The sequence below is a fragment of the Micromys minutus genome, assembly GCF_963924665.1.
Source record: "Micromys minutus genome assembly, chromosome: 2".
Taxonomy (NCBI): domain Eukaryota; kingdom Metazoa; phylum Chordata; class Mammalia; order Rodentia; family Muridae; genus Micromys; species Micromys minutus.
This window is the reverse complement of record NC_137971.1, coordinates 78,242,612-78,259,498: the sequence shown is the minus strand read 5'-3', so window position 1 is coordinate 78,259,498 and position 16,887 is coordinate 78,242,612.

The window sequence follows — 16,887 nt, the reverse complement described above, 5'->3', positions numbered from 1 at the left end:
ATAAAATAATAAAAATCTTAGCTTAAGGGATCTCATGTAGATTTGCTGCCCTTGACCTTGAGCATGGGGACAAAGTGTTAATTTATACACAGCATTACATGGACAGAATAACTTACAGAAAGATTTCCTCCTTCTCTTCCTCCTCCTCCTCCTTCTCCTCCCTCCTTGTCTTCCTCTTTCTCCTCTTTCTCTTCTTCCCTCTCTTTTTCCTCTACTTTTTCCTTCTCCTTTTTTTTTTTTTTTTTTTTTTTGAGACATGAAAGATGATGTCTTTATGCAGGAAGGCAGGTAGAAGATGGAGAGAGGCCTGTCATTGGACGGGAAGGAAGGATGGGCGGGAATAAAGTTTTGGAAAGAGAGGGAGGATCGAGAGCGAGGAGGAGGAGGAGGAGCTGGGAGCAAGATGGAGGCAGATGTAAAGATTCTTCTCTGTGCATAGATACAGGTTGTTGTGAATATTTTGAAGGAATGGGTGTGTAAAGGATTTTGTGTGGTCTAGATGAGAAAATTATGTCATATCAATTAGATCAGAGGTTATTGTGTGGTGTTTTCCTTCATGTGGTGACTTAATTGAGTTCAAGAGAAGGTGCAGTTGGCAGAGCACACTAGGCCAGCCACTAACTAAGATGTGTGAGCCTGGTGTGGTAACCTGCCAAGGGAATTGTGAGTGAAAGCAACATGACAAGAAGCCACACTGGAACGGCTAGCAGACCACTCGGGTCAGAGAGTACCCTGGGGGCCACTGTGGAGCTGCTGAGATAAATCAGTGCAAGTTCCATATGGCCCTACAGTGCTGGAACTAGCATGGGAGTGACCACCCGGGTCAGAGAGAGCCTGGGTCAGCGTAAGGAACTGGTTGCTCTGCTTTTAAAGATATTTACTGCAACAAAGGCAGGGTCTCTTTATGTAGTTGTGGTTGTCCTAAAACTGACCATGTAGACCAGGCTGGCCTCAAACTCATGGAGACCTGCCTGCCTTGGACTTCCAAGTGCTAGGACTAAAGTTGTGCGCCATAAAGACTATTTCCTTCTCTCTGATCACAGCCTCAAGGGTTCAGTGGCCTCTGGGCTCTGTTCATGGGCTGTAACACAATGGGAGGAGTTAAGGAATAACAGGAGGGCAGGAAGAAGAGGGAAGTGGAGATGTGTGTGTTTCATCTCACAGTAGATAGCATACGAAGCAGTGACCAGGTGTCCCCTTCAAAATTATGTCCCAGTGACCTACATTCTTCCAGCTATGTTCCACTTCCTAAAGTTCCTAGAACCTCCTAGAATAATGAGATCAACTTGGGACCATGACATATGAACCAGTGGAGGACATTTTATGTTCAAACAGCAAAGGAATGTAGATTCCCTGGTCTGTTGAGCTGGCAGGTCTGAGTGGAGTACATGTCCAAATTTAGGTCTAAGAGTGAACTTCTGTTTTGCTAAAGGCAAAATGACAAGGGCTATAAGAATGAGTGCTGGGGAGTCAGTGCTCAGTCACTAAACAGTACTGGGTAGTCAGTGCTCAGTCACTAAACAGTACTGGGGAGTCAGTGCTCAGTCACTAAACAGTACTGGGTAGTCAGTGCTCAGTCACTATACAGTACTGGGTAGTCAGTGCTCAGTCACTATACAGTTCTGGGTAGTCAGTGCTCAGTCACTAAACAGTACTGGGTAGTCAGTGCACAGTCACTATACAGTACTGGGTAGTCAGTGCTCAGTCACTATACAGTTCTGGGTAGTCAGTACTCAGTCACTATACAGTACTGGGTAGTCAGTGCTCAGTCACTATACAGTACTGGGTAGTCAGTGCTCAGTCACTATACAGTTCTGGGTAGTCAGTGCGCAGTCACTATACAGTACTGGGTAGTCAGTGCTCAGTCACTAAACAGTACTGGGTAGTCAGTGCACAGTCACTATACAGTACTGGGTAGTCAGTGCTCAGTCACTATACAGTTCTGGGTAGTCAGTGCGCAGTCACTATACAGTACTGGGTAGTCAGTGCTCAGTCACTATACAGTACTGGGGAGTCAGTGCTCAGTCACTAAACAGTACTGGGTAGTCAGTGCGCAGTCACTATACAGTACTGGGGAGTCAGTGCTCAGTCACTATACAGTACTGGGTAGTCAGTGCGCAGTCACTATACAGTACTGGGGAGTCAGTGCTCAGTCACTATACAGTACTGGGGAGTCAGTGCTCAGTCACTATACAGTACTGGGGAGTCAGTGCTCAGTCACCACACTCTATTTGGTGCTGGGATCAAAAATTATCATTTCTAAGACATGTTTGCTACAGCCTCAAGAAAAGCCCTCTCCCACCAATATAGTCAAAATTATGTCTTCCTCCCTGCCTTGTTCCAGAGCCCCCTACCGTGTGGCTTCTCTAAAACCTGATCAAAGCACATGAGCTCTATTCCTTTTGTTCAGAATAAAGTTTCTAGAACCCAGCCTCTGTAGTCTCCAAGACCCTGCAGAAAGTGCCTCGTACTCACATTCCTCTCCTGTGCTCTCTCCCCTCCTCCCCACAGCTCCCTGTCCTTTAGTCACATACCTATCTTTAGCCTTGCTGTCCCCCATCTGTCTTAGTTTGTTTTTCTGTTGCTATGCTAAAACACTAACCAAGAACAACTTTCTTGTCCCGTGTCATCACTGAGGGAAGTCAGGACAGGAACTCAAGGCAGGAACTGAAGAAGTAACCATAGGGGAGTGATGTTCTTCCCGGCTTGTTCGTCCAGTTTGTTTGTTTTATACATCCCAGGATCACTTGCCCAGGGGTGGCACCATCCACAGGAGACTTGGACCTCCCATATCAATCATTAATTAACAGAATGCCCACAGGTGGAGGTTCTCTGAGCCACTGTTCTATTACTGTGAAAAGGCATCATGACCAAGGCAACTCTTACAAAAGGAAACATTTAGTTTCTACAGTTCCAGAAGTCAGTTCATTATCATCGTGTCATCATGTTGGGGAGCATGGTGGCATGCAGGCAGACATGGTTGGTGCTGATGAGGTAGTTGACCCGGGCCTGGCATGGGCCCCTGAAACCTCACAGGTCATTCCCTGGGACACACTTTCTCCAACAAGGCCACACCTCTTAACCCTTCTAATCCTTTCAATAGCCCTACTCTCTGGTGACTAAGAAGTTAGATATATGAGCCAGTAGAGGCCATTGTTATTCAAACCACTACAGAGGCAATTCCTAAGTTAAGGTTCCCTCTTCCCAGATGACTCTAGCTTGTATCAGGTTGACAAGAAGCAACCACCACACCATCCCCGCTGCTCCTTCTCTAAGCTGTTCCTTCCTATACCCTTACCTATACCTTATACCCAATCCCTTTGACCACATTTCAGTCCCTGACTCATAGCTCCCTCCCTCCCTCCCTCCCTTTTTCCACATCCTGCCAGGGACCCCTCCCTTAACTCTGCCCAGTGAGCCTAAGACAGCAGTCCCCACCACTCCGTTCTCACACCCCACTTTATTTTTCTTCTAAACATTATCCACCTCCTGCCACACGACACAGTTGGCTCTCTATATCGTTGGATTCAACCGGCTGTGTGTTGAAGACACTGTTTAAAAATTACCCTGGGGACTAGGGAGATGGGTGAAGCATTTGCCTCCAAATCATGAAAAATGGAGCTCAAATCTCCACGAAACCATTAAGCCAGGATTGGCAGCATACATCTCAGTTCGGGCTCCTACAGTGGAGAAAGTACTGATGTCTGATGTTGTTCTCTGATGCACGCATGCACACACACACACACACACACACACACACACACACACACACACACACACTGAGAAAGACAGAGACAGACAGAGAGACCCAGAGATTAATATGTCCTGAATATGTGCAGACTTCTGCATTGCAGATTATTCCCTATAGAGGACTGTAGAATAAGAATTTACACAGCCTTGACATTTGTATGAGGCATCTATCACGAGTCATCTAGAAATTATTTCAAGTCAGGGGTTACACACACACACACACACACACACACACTCTGCGTTTTGGGTTTTAGTATCTACAGGGGTCTTAAATAACCCCCCACCCCCAATACTCAGGGATGTGGCATATGTATCGGCTACTGTGTGATTTATTCTTTTGTCCTTGTGAAGGGTACTACAGAAGCAGACCTGTGTCTGGTTTTTGGTGCTTACTAATGTACTCCTGGCTCCCAGAACAGTGTCCAAGACATGGTAATCCCTGATAAATATGGTTGAGCATTTGCTTAATGGCAGGTTACATTCTGCAAGGAGCTTTGCTCTGCAGTCTCGTTGCTTCGAGAACATCACAGACTATACTTGCACACACTAAGGGGGTCATCATCTATGGGACCACCTGGGTCCATTCTGGAACAAAGCACACCGCTCTTGGCTGAATTTGCTGAGTGTTTCAGTTTCCTGTGACTGCTGTGAACTCACCACACACGGGATGGCTTAAAACCACCCAGGTGTGTCTGCTCGGTGCTGTGGTCTGGGTGAGGAAGAGCCCCACAGGCTGAGATTGGCTCACTTGGTCTCCAGCTGACAGCGGTGTCTAGGGAGGCTGTAGGACCTTGGCATGGGAGGCTTGGCTGCCAGAGGTGAGTCAAGGGTGTGGAGGGGGCGGGGGAAGTTGCACCTTTGAGAATTATGCCCTGTCCCCACCCCATCAGAGCTCTTTGCTTCCTGATTCACTTGGATGTGAACAAGTCTAGCCCCATCCCCCCATACCTTTTTTTTTTTTTTTTTTTTTTTTTTTTTTTACCATGATAGACAGTGCCCTCTAAGCCACAAGCCAAAACAGGTCCTTCATTACTATATGGGTTACTTTTCTGTTGCTATGACAAAACACCATGACAAAGGCAACTTGTAGAAGGCAGGGTTTATTAGGAATTATGACCCCAGAGTGATAAGAGTCTGTCAGCATCACAGCAGAGAGGCGTGGAAGCAGGCAGGTGTAGAGGGCACAGGTACCCACAGATAAGAAGAAACAAGGAATGTTAATTACACAGGGCTGCCTCCTCATTGGAGGAAATGTATACCTTGTTTCCACCCAGGAGGATGGGAGCAGATGTTATTAACCTGGTGAGCTCTCCTGTCTGTAGAGCTAGACCTCACCCCAATCCCCAGAACATTTATCCTGGACTCTCCCTCACTGGACTTTTATCTTTAGCTTTGACTCTCAGTCAATAGAAGGCATCCTTAGGGGAGATGTCGCATGGACTTTATAGTCTGGTGACCTCTACATTATCTCCAGATCTGAAGTCTTTAAGCTATGAGGCCCATCTTCACGGTAGATGACGTGTGTGCTTGGCAAAGAGTTTTGATGCAGTGACACCTGAAGCTTTATTGTACACATAGGATTAAGATCACTGTTAACCAGAAAACTGCTTTCCAAAGTTGTCCAAGGCTTAAGGATGTCTAAAATAAACTGGCGTCCGACTTGAGAAGTTTGAACCAGCACAGGACTAAGACACACCGAACCAGTTTCCTTCTTCAGACCATCCCTGGTCCCTGCCGGCTGTAATGCTTCCAGGGACCCCCACAGGCAGGCATGGCAGCAGATACAGCTGAAAGCTCACATCACCAACCACAAGCAGGAGGCAAAGAGCACACTGGGAATGGCACAGGGCGTTTGAAACCCCAAAGCCTATACCTAGTGACATAGTTCTTCCAGCAAGGCCACAAAACCTACCTAAAAAGCTTCACCGACTGGGGACCAAGTAACTATTCAGCTGCCCGAGAACATGGAAGACATCTCACTCAAACCACCACTTACCACAGTCCCTTAAGCTGAGTAACAAGAAAGCAATGGCTGTGTTTCCAGGTCCAAGGAGCAGAATTCAAAGTGTCAGAGGGCTGGGCCTCCTTCCAAGGAGATGGCCCACCCTGCCTCTTCCATGTCTTGATGTTCTGGCACCTCAAGGTTGTAGATGCAAAACTCCAATTCTTTCCTGTGTCCACACATGAACTTCTCTGGGATTCTGTCTCCTTTTCTGCTTCTTATAAGGACTCCTTTTTTTCCCCCACCTGGGCAATCCCCTAGACTTCATCAAGAGATACTTAATTTATGAGTCTTAACGCAAAGATCTTTAATTATATCTGCAAAGATCCTTTTTCCAAATAAGGTAATACTCTCAGGGTGGGCACATCGTTTGAGGAAGTGTGATGGTCACCTTCATTGTCAACTTGTGTAGATTTATAATTCCCAATGAAGCCTAACTCTGGGCCTGTCTGTGAACCCGCAGAGAGGTTCAACAGAAGAGGGAAGAATGTAGGAAGCACCACCCTGTGGGCTGGCATCCTAGACTGAAAAACAAACAAACAAACAACATGGGAAGAAAGCCAAACCCGTGGCAGCACCCACTTCTGTCTGCTACTGAATCCACCCCATGAGAACAAGCAGCCTCCAGGCACACACCTTCCTGTTGTGATCAGCTCACCTCTCCACCTCGGAGCCCAAGCTAACCCTTCCTTTTCTAAGTTGCTTTTGGGGAGGTCATGTTGAGACAGTGATGAAACAGGGGCACCTATACGTGCCCTCCTGGGTTGAGTGACAACAGGTCCTGCTGATGTTCTGTTCTTGGCACCTGTTTCCTCAGAGCATCTTCTCCAAAGGGCTTGAGCTAGAACCTCAGAGCTGGGAGCTTGGAGCATCCATTGGTGTTGGACCAGATACGAGTTCATCCACTGCTTCCTTCATCACCCACGTCTGTGGGTTCTTCCGTGTGCCAGGCAGCAGAAGGGAACTTGAAGGAAAATGAGGCATTCTGAAGTTACAGGATAAAAAGGTCCACAGAGAGGAGGTGACTTCAGAAAAGAACCAGTTCCTTAGACTTTAGATAATCTTTTCATTAAAGAAGGAAAATCACCACTAATATTCAATATGTGATGTCAGGCACACTTGGACCTTGATGGTCCAGCAAAGCTGTGCACATATTTCTTTGGTGTAGAGATGTGTCCTGACACCAGAAAGGGGGAAGAGCAAGGAGTGGCTGCTTTTGCATAGGAGGGTCAGGGATGTGACGGGAAGTCAGTGTGATGGGCAGTCTGGCGGGCGGATCTGTGCCAGGTGCCTCCTCGGGGCGGCCTGTGCTGAGCAGCATCTCCCGGAATGCTCAGAGACAGTGCAGTGAGGCTGGTACCATTTCCCCATCTAGGGAAAGTGAGGCTGAGAGAGGGTAGCAGACTTGTCCCAGGCTACACATCAGGCATGCCTGGTTATGGAGCCCTCTGGGCTCTACTTCCTGGTACACGGTTTGAGAGGACAGCAGTGGAGCATCCTGGGAAGGCAGGATTGGTCCATCCGCCTCACTATGGAATGACGACCTCTGAGGCAGAATCTTTGCATTGTCGTCTCAGCGCTCCTGCAGCTCTTGCCGCACTTGGTATTTGAGGAGTTTATTGAAGAAATGCATGAATGAGCAGGAGTGGGAGCAGCAGAGAGCCGGAGAGAAGCCCAGGCGAGCGAAACAAATGTGGGAATGCTGTGGTCAGTGAGCACGTGACATTCAAGGACAAGGATGGCCGAACTATTGTAAGAAGGCTGCAGGGTTTAAGTGGATGCTGCCGCTTCACTCACCAGCCACTCACTCTAACCTTCTTCCAGAAGTCTTTCTCGCATACCCACACGCTGTGCTGTGGGAACATCCGCTCAGCTGGTGTTGCAGGCTTCAGGCAACGGGTCTTTCTGAAGCCCCCACCTGCAGCATCCCTGACGCTGTAAGCAGCTCCCCGGTGGGACCTGAGTCACAATTCCTTGGTACCCAGCTCTGCTGTGTGGCTTTGGAGTCTTCTGAAAGTTTCACTCACCATCTTCTGTACACTTCTCTGATTCTCAAACTATATGTGACAAGTGATACGCTGCTGGCTGTTGGGTTTTGTTTTGTGGTTTTAAGTTATCTAGAGCTGGGGATGTGGCTCTGTTAGAATGTGTGACTAACTTACCCTGAGACACTGGGTTTGGTCACTAGCACCACACAGACCTGGCATAGTGCTACACACCTGTAATCCCATCACTCAGGAAGTTCAAGGTCATCCTTTGTTACATAGAGAGTTCAAGGCTAGCCTGGACTGTTTCAGAAACCGGTTTGTAGGCCTGCCACTCATATTCCACCCAAATCATCAAACACACCCTGTTGTCCCCACAGAGAGAAGAGCCAATTAGTGACATCTCTATGACTGTCCCAAAGATGGTGAGTTAACACACGTGTTTTAAGTCTCACAGGCCTGCTCCAGAGAAGCCAGTGAAAACAGGACCTGGCTCATAAGACTACCAACAATGATCTGGAAATGAATGAGCAGCCAAGTAGCTTGTCTTGGGGTTTTATTGCTGCGAAGAGACGCTGTGACCAGGGCAACTGTTATAAAGGAAAGCATTTAACTGGGGCCGGCTTACAGTTCAGACGTGTAGTCCATTCTTACTGGCAGAAAGCGTGGTGGCATGCAGGCAGACATGGTGCTACAGAGGTAGCCGAGAGTTCCACATCTGAATCGGCAGGCAGCAGGAAGAGAGAAACACTGGGCCTGGCTTGAGCATTTGAAACTCCAAATGTTCACGCCCAGTGACACACTTCTTCCAACCAGGCCTTCCTTCCTAACACTACTGCTCCCTTGTAGGGGCCACTTTCATCCAAACCCAATCCTCTCTCTTCATGCATCTGACTAGAAGAGGGGAGACCCGGGGTGAGCGGGACTGAGAACTAATCAAAAGCTTTAAACATCAGAAACTTTGGAACAGGCGAAAGCCTTCCAGCCACAGAAACCAGGTGAGTCTTGAGGAGGACAGAGCTATGGTGAGGCTGAGATGCTCAGGCAGGCTGCAAATGTGGAGCCCCAGCTGACGGGGGGCACAGAGCCGCTGTGAGGCCTCCAGCTTCTGGGGCCTAATTTCTGGTTGAAGGAACAGCTGTAGTCCCCGTTCCCAGGATTCATCTAATTCCCTATGGGACCCAAGGTCATCGAATGAGCCTCTTCCTGGAAGTTCAGATTTAGGAAGGGGGAGGGGCAAGGGTGGCATGGGATGCAAAGGCCTTTCCTGTTCCCTAGGGAGCAGACCACAGTCTACATTCACTTGCAAGTGTCTTCTTGGAAAGGAAACCCAAGAAAGCTGTGCCTCCAACTGAGCCAGTTCCCTGCTGTCCAAAGAGGCTTAGGGCTCCTCCCAACTCCTGCCAGTCACAGGGTAGACTGTACCCACAGGGTACTTGGTGAAGTTAGAGTCCCAGCAGGTCGGGACCATGGGTGAGCACCTCAGGAGGGAAGTGTTTGGTTTGGGACAGGAGCGGGTGGCACTGAGTTTTCTTAACTGTGCAAGTGAGTGGTGAGTGGTCGTGAGAGACACTTTACCTGAGAAACAGGAACGTAGTGAGGAAGGGATGCTAACAGGGCCAGGTGGATCTGGAGCCACCTCTGAGCTGCTCTGGTACCAAATGCCCCGTGGTACAGCTACTTGCCGGGTTGACCTTGGAGGATGAACTGGTAGCAGCCAGGGAGAAGGGGGCACCCTCTCATGTAGGGTCCTGAGGTAGCTGGTCTGGCGTTTAGTACATCTGAAATGTGGGGAAAGTGCCGGGCAGATGCGACTGCAGAGCTAGCAGTGAGCAAGCTCACAAGCCTCAAGTGCCACCATGCCTGGCTGGGTCATCCTCGGTGCAGCTGACAGAAGACACTGGACTGTCTAACAGAGACAACAAAAGCATGTTCTCTCCGTAGCGAAAAATGGAGGTGCAAGAGCGTGTTTTTCTTCAGTGGTCCACTCATGGTTCCTTCCACCTCTCTGCCCTGCCATGCACAGTGCTGACCACCATGGCTCTGAGCAGTCAGATCCAAATACTGTAACACCGTCAGAAAGCATACCTGGGAGGCCAGGCATTTGCCTCAAAGAGGAAAGTGCATGCCACTGAGCCCAGTGACCGAGATTAGGTCCTGAAATCCACGGAGGAGAGAACCCATTCATCCCCTCACTGTTAGCAACCAGGCATCTCTGCCTGCCCGCCTTTGGGCACCTAGCAACAGCAGGATAGATCTTCACTAGCTACCAAGGTTCTACACAACAGCTCATCACCGCAAGTCACCTATCCCCCCTGTGCGCATACAACCCTTAGAAAAGGCCAATGTGTCTTCTCTCCATCCTTGTTCTCCCCTCCCCCTTTCCTATAAACCTCCCACGTGAGACCTGTCCTATCGTGTTATTCTGTGGCTTCTGTCCCTTAGATCACAACACTCACCATGTCCACTGACTTCTACACTTACACAGAGGCACACATAGCCACCCCCCCACTAAATAAATAATATCCTTAAAAGAAAGAAAGAAAACATACCTAGGAGCTGGGGGGTGGGGGATGGCTCAGCAGATAAGAGCAGTTGCTCTCCAAACATAAGGGCCTGAGTTGATGTCCAGCACCTCACACAGGCCTGCAATGACGACACTGTGTTGGGTAGGGACAGGAGGTTTGTGGGACTTGCTGGCCACCAGCCTAGCTCCTGGTTCAGTGAGAGACTCTGTCTCAAGGGAATAAGGTAAAGAGTGATCGAGACCCCTGACAATGGGGAAAGAGTCGCCTTCCTGCTTCTACCAGTCAGGGGCAGACGGCAGCCCTTTGTTCATCCTAGCTTGATGCCTGGCTTGGTGCCCAAAGCTGTTGATATACATATACGTGTGTACACACACACACACACACACACACACTTGGGAGATCTGGCCCTGGGGTCATGAGAGCTGGGAAGCTGGCCCTGCTCATCACCAGATGCAGCGATCAGAGAAGTAGGACCTGCACGTCTCCTGGGAAGCACGGTAGAGCTGGCTCTGGTGGAGAGGGCAGAGGTGAGCCAGCCCTGAGAGTGGGAGAGCAGGAATGCTGTGTCCCAGCCCCTCACGTGCTGCAGCACCTTGGAGAGTGACCCCAGCCCTTGACTGAGCAAGTGAGGGGCCCTGAGGGCATCAGAGCAGGAAAGCTGACCCTGCATCCTGCCCATGGTGCTATTGGTTGGCCTAGCCAGAGCAGTGCTGCAGAGCGTGCAGATAAGGGAGAGCCAGAGTGAAGTCCAGGCCTCCTAGGCCCAGATCCAGGGCCCATGCCCAAATCTATATCATCTGCAAACATTTGAGATGTGTGAAAGGGCCTGACCTAAAGCTGCAGGATCACCATGACACAGTACGACAGGGAAACCAGGAGTCCCAGTGAGGATCTAATTGATGGTATCACAGAAGCCAGGGAACAGGAATCACACCAATGACTCATTGCAGTGAACATCTGCAAGTGACGCTGTGTGGACAGAGTATGTACTGTGGGGTACATACTGCATACGTACTATATACATATGTAGTGGTGTAGTCCAATTTTCAGGATGAGATACTTTTCTATGCTGTGTGTGTGTGTGTGTGTGTGTGTGTGTGTGTGTGTGTGTGAGAGAGAGAGAGAGAGAGAGAGAGAGAGAGAGAGAGAGAGAGAATGTGTGTGTGTTATTTGTAGGGGGAGGTTTCAAGAGTTTTTTTAGTTAGGGTTTTATTGCTGTGAACAGACACCATGACCAAGGCAAGTCTTATAAATAACAACATTTAATTGGGGCTGGCTTACAGGTTCAGAGATGCAGTCCTTTATCATCAAGACAAGAGTATGGCAGCATCCAGGCAGTCATAGTGCAGGAGGAGCTGAGAATTCTACAACTCCATCCAAAGGAAGCCAGGAACAGACTAAGCATCCTCAGGCAGCTAGGAGGAGTGTCTCCAAGACCACACCCAGAGTGACACACTTCTTCCAACAAGGCCACACCTTCTAATAGTGCCACTCCCTGGGCCAAGCACATGCAAACCATCACAGAGGGTGTAGGATGGATGTGAAGGGACAGGGAGATGAGTGGGACTGGGGTGCATGATGTGAAACTCACGAAGAATCAATAAAAAGTTTTTTAAAAATTAAAAAAAATGATAATTTAAAACAAGAGTAATTGAGTAAGATGCTCAGTGTCCTCCCATAGCATCCATGCGTTCAGTGTGTGTACTCTCTCCCCATACACACACAGAAAATAATAAAAGGAAGAACCAGAAAGAGAGAACCCAGCACACCTACCAAGCCACGCTGGAAGAGGGCCTGTCTTTCCTTCTGGGGTCTGTTGAAAACCAGGAAGTTCTTTCAGCCATTTCATGAATTAGTCCCATGTCACAGGAACAGCAAAGGCAGCTAGGGAGTGTAGTAATCACAGTGGATGTCATGGATTCTGCTAAGACGTATTTTATCATCATGAGAAATAATAAATCTAAATGCTTAAGGATAATGGTGAGGCTGTGACACAGCAGAAAGTCCCGTGTTAATTGTAACTCACATACTTACTGGTAAATGTTCGAATTTACAAATAGGTTGTTAGAGCTCTTGGCTCAAGATTTTTGTTTGTGAAGTTTTTAGTACAGGTGATTAAGAATGCTCTTTTTAAAGGCAGTCTTGCTAAGCAGCCTAGTTGACGTCAAACTTCAAACTATTGATCCTCCTGCCTCAGCCTCTAGAATCTAGACTACATGATTTTTAAGAGTAAAAACTGTCTTTTTGTTTTATTTAGATTTTTTTTTTTTTTTTTTTTTACTTAAAGATGGGGTTATGTGAAGCTCAGACTGGCCTAGAACTTCTGGTCCTCCTGACTCCAACTGCTAAGTGCTAGGACTATTGATATACACAACTGTAGGTTTAGATTTTTCAAAAACCTGCTTTAATAAGGGTTCTTAAACCCTTCAACTCCCTTCTAACCCCCCCCCACCATTACCAAAGCAGTGGAAAAGAAAGGTTAATAGGAAATAGGGCTTGTGGACCTGTATGGACATAGTCCCTTGGGGGCTATTCCAATCACCATCAGCAGAACAGTCCTCTAGCAAAACACGAAATCAGTAATTGGTCAGAGTCCATGGAAGCATCAAAAAGCCACCAGAATATCAAGAGAAGTTCTTTGGTTAGTTACTCTGTACGAAGTCACAACAAGCAAAGATCAGCAATGTGCTACAAGGTGAACCAATGTCAGAGTTTCCTCGTCGTCGAAGACCAGGGAGGTGGAGCAAGGCAAACCAATGCCACAGCCTCCTCCCACTGTCTATGGGGTCATATTTATATTCTTCCTTATAGTTTTGATTGTGAGCCTAGCCTTTAATGGCTGAGTCATCTCTTCAGCCCCATATTCTTTCTAAACATCACCCATCCTTTCATGTGCCTGCTACAACAAAACATCCACTCACCTGTGTCTGCTTCAGCAACAAAGTCTGCTCACTTGTGTTTGCTTCAAAACATCCTTTCACCCATCTGCCCCGGAGAAATATCATATGACATAACTGAGTTTCCAAAGACACCATAAATGTCTACTTCACACCACCGTATCCATCACTTTTATCCCCTGCTTCTCTTCCTTCCACTTGTAGTATGTATATCTGTCTGCCTATCAGCCTGCCTGTCTGTCTTTCTGTTCACCCATCCATCCATCCCCTCAATCTCTAGCCCACGATAGCCTAGGACTTTGCAGACCTGCTCAGTCTTCCACGTGCTGGGATTTCCGGTGTGCATTCCCTCAGCCAGCTCTCAGCTTTGCTGATCAGTAAGTGCCAATGAAAGAGGAGACTGACAGAATGGTAGGTTTTATCTCAGAAGCCCAGAACAGTTCCCTGGATCAATAAGGAGCCATTCCCTAGAGACCTCCTTCCCTGATCTGCATTTTAGAGGCCACTGCTGTGAGTTATGCAACCAACATCAGTTAAAGGAAAGCTTTGGTCTGGGAAGATGAAGCCAAGAGAGAACTAATGAGTCTCTGATGTAATTGGGTACCAATAAAGTGTCACTATATGAATCAAGGCCATGAGAACTACAGCGCAAACACCACACAATTAGAGACAACTCCTATGCTTCATCTCATTGACTGAATCATTTTATAGACACCAAGTTCCCACTGACATCGTCTGGTGATGTCTTGATGAGAATCCTGACAGCCATTACATTTGTGGCCAGCAGTCCAACGGGCCAAGAAACTCAGAAAGAAGTGAGACAGAGAACCACAAAGCCATTGGAAAGTCACAGGAAAAGTTCTAGTTAGTAGTTCCAACTGATGTGGGACTTTTTCAGCCTTCCCCTGCAGAGCAATCTTACGAAGCAGCTTCTGTCTTCATCTCTATTTTGCAGGTGGGAAAACTGAGGCACAGGCAGGCTGTGTTCACTGCCTGGGATCCTGAAGCCTGCAGTGGTAGGTCTGGGATTTGAACCCACGGCTTCCTCATCACCCTGCACATTGCTTCAAGTTTGTTGTTGCCTGGATTTCCAACTTTGTGTTTTGATGCCTTTTTTTTTCACAGTCTGGTGCAAAATAAAACATATAAAAAGAAATTTTATAAGACCTGTAATGGTTTGTATATGCCTGGCCAAAGGAGTGGCAGTATTAAGAGCTGTAACCTTGTTGGAGTAGGTGTGTCATTGTGGCTGTAGACTTCAGACCCTCCTCCTAGCTGTCTAAAAATCAGTCTTCTAGTAGCCTGAAGATGTAGAACTCTCAACTCCTCCTGCACCATCCTGCCTGGATTTGTCCATGTTTCTGCTTTGATGATAATGGACTGAACCTCTGAACCTGTAAGCCAGCCCCAATTAAACATTGTCTTTTATAAGAGCTGCCATGGTCACGGTGTCTGTTCACAGCAGTAAAACTCTAAGTCAGTCCCATTTACAGTGGAGTCTCATCTCAGAGGACAGAGGCATTTCAAATCCAGCACTTAGCAAGAGAAAACCGCATTAAGTTCAAATTGTTTTCACTCTGTGGGCAGAGAACTCTGCATGACATGCTCATCAGAACCACTGCCCAGCCGGCTAGTGTCCTGTGTTCCATTATACATCGATCCTACTTCTAAATTCCATGAGCACGTGGTAGCGTGCAGTGAGAGGCGGGCTGCAGTGGTGGAGGTGACTACGGTGATTGAATGGAATGGTGCACAGAGGGAAGGACAGAAGATGGAAGGTAAAACAGTCTAAATGAGATGCAATGCTGGGCTCCAAGTGGCTCATACACAGGGCCGACCTTGTGGCTCTCTGTTTTTCTGCAAGTTTGGGAGGCTTTTAAATGTAACGTTGAGAGGGAAATAGTTCGCTTAGGCTTCTCTTTAGAAGCTGTGGGTATTCATTCTCTCGTTGGCTACGACAGTTAGATTCTCTGGTATCTAAACCAAATTCTCACTGTTTGAGCATCTGATAGCCCCAAGGGACCAAGCAGTGGGAGTGATTCACAGCTGCTCTGGAAGTGGTGGAGCTTTAGAATCCTGAGGATGGATTAATGCCTCTTCTCTAGAATGGGCCCTGTAATTTGTCTTAAGCACAAACACAACATAGAGAACAGAGGGGAATGGGGTAAAAAAAGAGAGGGAGGATGAAGAGGGAGGGGGAGAGAATGAGTCACAGCCCCCCCCCCACCTCCTATGTGAGAATTTACTGAGCAGTGAAGGCCTCACAGCAAGAACAACCAGAGCTGGAGTTCACCAACTCCCTAACCTACCATCAGCTTTCTGTTTTCTGGTGGTAGAACCGGAAGGGGCGGGTTACTGTTCTGGTTGCTGAGTTAAAATACCCTGACAGAAGCAATTTAAAGAAGGATTTATTCGGACTCACAATTCTGGCATTCAGACCTTCATAGGGGAAGTCAAGACAGCCAGGCACTGAGGCAGATGGTCACATGGCATCCTCATGGGAGACTGCAGTCCTTGGCATGGTGCCGCTTACAGTAGAGGTGGGTCTTCCCACCCAGTCTAGAAACTATCCCACAGACACGCCCACAAGCCAACCTAACCTAGACAGACCTTCACAGGCTCCTCTTCCAGGTCAGCCAAGTTCACCATCAACACTAACTATACAGGCCCCGCAGAACAACCTAAGGCTACAGAATAGCCTGGCGTTCTCCCCCATCCCGCTCTCCTTCCCCTCTGTCCCTCGCTCTCTTCTCCTTTCTGGCCACAAAATAAGAAGTTTAGACCTGCCACATGCTCCCACTGTGATGTGTGGCTACTAGCCCAAAGCATCCGAAACTGTGAGCCAAAAGAGATATTTTTTTCCCGTGTGTAGGCTGATTGCCTCTAGTCTTTGTTATGGTAAAGGAAAGCAGAAATCACATGTGACTAATACTTAATGATTTCCAGCTTCCTTCACTGTGTCCCTAGAAACAACTTTCCACAGAAATCAATGAGAGAAATGGAGTGATGTGTCTAAACCTTGGGAACAAGTCACCCAAATGCACAGGTTCCTGGGAGGTCCCACAACTGTGATTTCTAGTGATTTCTGTGCTGAATAGTTTTATGCCACCTTGACACAAGCTAAAATCATCTGAGAAGAAGGAACTACAATTTAAAAATATGGCTCTATAAGATCAGGCTGCAGGCAAGCCTGTAGGCCACTTCCTTCATAACTGATGGGGGAGGGCTTAGCCCATTGTGGGTAGCCCTATCCCTGGGTTGGTGGTCCTGGGTTCTGTAAAAAAGCAGGCTGAGAAAGCCATGGGGAGCAAGACAGTAAGCAACACTCTTCTGTGGCTTTTACACCAGCTCCTGCCTCTAGGTTCCTGTCTGAGTTCCTGCCTTGACTTCCTTCAGTAATGAAAAATGATGTGGAAGTGTACGTTAAATAAACCCTTCATGGCCAATAGAAGCCCTAAGTAAAACACAAGGGAAATATTTCAAGGGCACCTTGTCCGAGTAACCTGGGCTGAGTGCACATTTCTCTCTCTCTCTCTCTCTCTCTCTCTCTCTCTCTCTCTCTCTCTCTCTCTCTCTCTCTCTCACTTCCACAGGAGGTTTTTCTCCTGAAAGTTTGAATCTGTTACAGTTTCAAACATTTTCCCTGGAGCAACTGTTTCCCCTGTCCACAAACAGATCCAATTTCTTCATCCACCAGTGCCAACCTCCCTCAGGATCACTCCTGA